Source organism: Octopus bimaculoides, chromosome 18 (assembly GCF_001194135.2).
Source record: "Octopus bimaculoides isolate UCB-OBI-ISO-001 chromosome 18, ASM119413v2, whole genome shotgun sequence".
NCBI lineage: Eukaryota > Metazoa > Mollusca > Cephalopoda > Octopoda > Octopodidae > Octopus > Octopus bimaculoides.
Genome location: NC_068998.1, coordinates 11,763,881 through 11,766,824, shown reverse-complemented (window position 1 = coordinate 11,766,824; position 2,944 = coordinate 11,763,881).

Here is a 2,944-nt window from a genome sequence, read left to right as displayed (position 1 = left end):
ACAAGGCTTTGGTTGGTTTGAAACTGGTAGAAGACACTTGCCCAAGGTGCCACACAGTGGGACTGAACCTGGAACCATGTGGCTGGGAAGCAAGCGTCTTCCCTACACAGCCACTCCTGCAACCATAAATAAAAATTCTTTTATAGCAGAGACTCCAGCAAATAAGATCTGAAGAAGGAATTCTAATTCCGAAATATCATCGGACTACAGTTTAACAAGTTACAACAGGTATACAATCCATTTTTTGTTCTGTATTGCATTGTTATACCTTCCTAAACTTTTTATTCTTTAAAAATTCTTTTGCTTTGTTTGTTTTCCCCACTGTTTTATTATTTTAATTGTCTATAGTATTTAGATAAAATGTGACTTTTTCCCCAGCAGTTTTTGTTCCAGACACTGCTGAAGCACTGCCTTCAAGAAGTGTTTTAGACAATAATATTGACTCCCATATGTTTTAGGTTACTTTGTTTAAAAGACGAAGGGACGCAACTCGAGATGCTAGTTTAAAACAACAAGACACATGACAAGCTTCCGAATAGTTTCCGTCTTAGCATTAGCAGTCAGAAGCAAGAGTAGAAACCGCATGCCAAAGGTACAGCGCAGTAATTTCGAACATGAAACTACTTGATTAGATAGTGAGCTTTATGATAATACGATTATGTTTGCATCTTTATCAGAAAATTAGAATTACTTCTAGCATAGGTACTAACCCCTCAAATTTAAGGGGGTGAGGGATAGTAAATTAAATCGATCTCTGAACTGGATTTGAACTGAGATTATAAAAAGTGAGAGCAACTAACGAGAAAACATTTTGTGCAATATTCCAACGATAACAATTCTACCAACTTAGTATTGAAGCGTATGCCTTTCTTTCTAGCTGTTGAAATACATAATGACAATCTATGCTGAACAACTGATGTTGGATACAGAAGGAGTACGACTCTCGACTGAGTCCATGATTGAGATGGGGTAATCTTCAAGTTTAGGGGGAATAAAAAAAATAAATAAAAATATTCAAGGGAAGTAACTGAACGTCTTACCGGTATTCTCCGTACATCTGTTTATAAATAAATCACACACGTGATTTGATTGACGTTAGGGTTAGGGGTTAGGATTACGGTTAGGATTAGGGTTAGGGTGTGATTTATTTATAAACAACTAGAATAAAACGGATAATACTGGTAAGTCGTTCAGTTATTTCCCTTGAATATTTTTATTTATTTTTTTTATCCCTGTAAACTTGAAGATTACCCGAGATGGTACCGCCTTCCTCCTTTTCCAAAGAGAGGAAGGCAGCATTTCTCTACGTAATTGCCATATTGAAAGAAACGGTATGGAGGACGCATTCGGAAGGAATTGCGACAGGACAGTTCATCTCCAGACGAGGGGCTGGTGAACTACTTCACCGCCCATCTTGTTTCCAAGAGGAGGAGCTTGTCGCAAAGAGTATTTGCCAAAAGATGGAAAGATGTCCTAAGAAAGTTGTGTATGCAAGGGGCCATGCCAACACGGTCGGACTGGGCATAGAAGGAAAAGAAATGGAAAAACAAAAAATAAACCGGCGGGTAATCAAATGTAATCAAATGTTTAAAACAATAACATCATCATATTATAATATATTATTCTCATATAAAAATCATTCGTTAAATCATCTGTAAAAAAGCTCGACGATCTAGATGTTCCTTTTTGTCTGTCCTACTTCGTCCCCTCTATGTATCCTATTTATTAGGAAATAAAAGAAATTATTGAAATACATAAATATCGGTTCTTCAGTGGTGTATGGTGGTTGTTGACATTGGGTGTGCTGCCGGACTGACCATGCTGTGGCTAACATTAGTATTACACAAATTAGGCAAACAAATTGTGTATTTCTAATCAAAATGCGAGATCCAAGATGTAGATAATGTAAACTTAATTCAACTGGTATATAGATAAATGGCATTAAAGTAAACTGAATTAATAATACCCAATAAATTGTAAGCATTCTAAAATAAGCCATAATATTCTTATGTGCACACACCGAAAAATAAGAAACCGTATAATTTTACTTACCTGAATTACTTATATGTAAGTTCTATTCTTCTTTGAGACGTCAAATGGTCGATAACTTCAACGTACAATGAACCACTTTGCTCGAGTTGCATTAGTATACTTTTTGCAGGTGGAAGTAAACCAAAGTCACTACTAAGTTTTAGTTTAGGAATTTTATATTAATTCAAACGTACAACTTCTCGCCACGAAAACGAACATTCAACCGTGCTGTCAAAGCTATCGCATACCTTTTGCCATTCTTTCGTTGTCCTACGAGACACCTGGTACCACATTAAGATACAATGCGTTGTGCAGTGTTATTCCAGGACACTCGCCACCAAATTTCAAGCAGGGGGACAGCAAAAGTTTTCTTTTATGATTTGTGATTGAATAAACGAGTAAGGTTAATATTTATAATGAATTTGCCATTTTCGACGGGTGTTCAGTGCACACACAGAATATACGTCCCTGGTTTCTGTAAACTAGTGGCAAATAATCTGTACTTTATGAAAGAAGAACAAGAGTAGCGATGTCTTTTCCGAAAGCCTTCAAAACGTTAGCAAGACGGTAATCTTCCAGTTTCGAGAGGTAAAAGAAATAAATAAAAATATTCAAGGGAAATAACTGAACGACTTACCAGTATTATCCGTACTACTTTTTCTCTAAAACAGCATGCGACGGAATTTTTTCTTTATAAAAGTTTAGGGTTAGGGTTAGATTTTGTGCAGCCGGTCTTCCACGAGGCATTTTCGATTTCTCATAAGAAACTGATATTCAATGGCGTGTGTGATTTATATATAAACAGTTAACGTCAATCAAATCACGTGATTTATTTATAAACAAAGTAATACGGATAATACTGGTAAGACGTTCAGTTATTTCCCTTGTATTTTATTTACTTTTTTAACCTCTC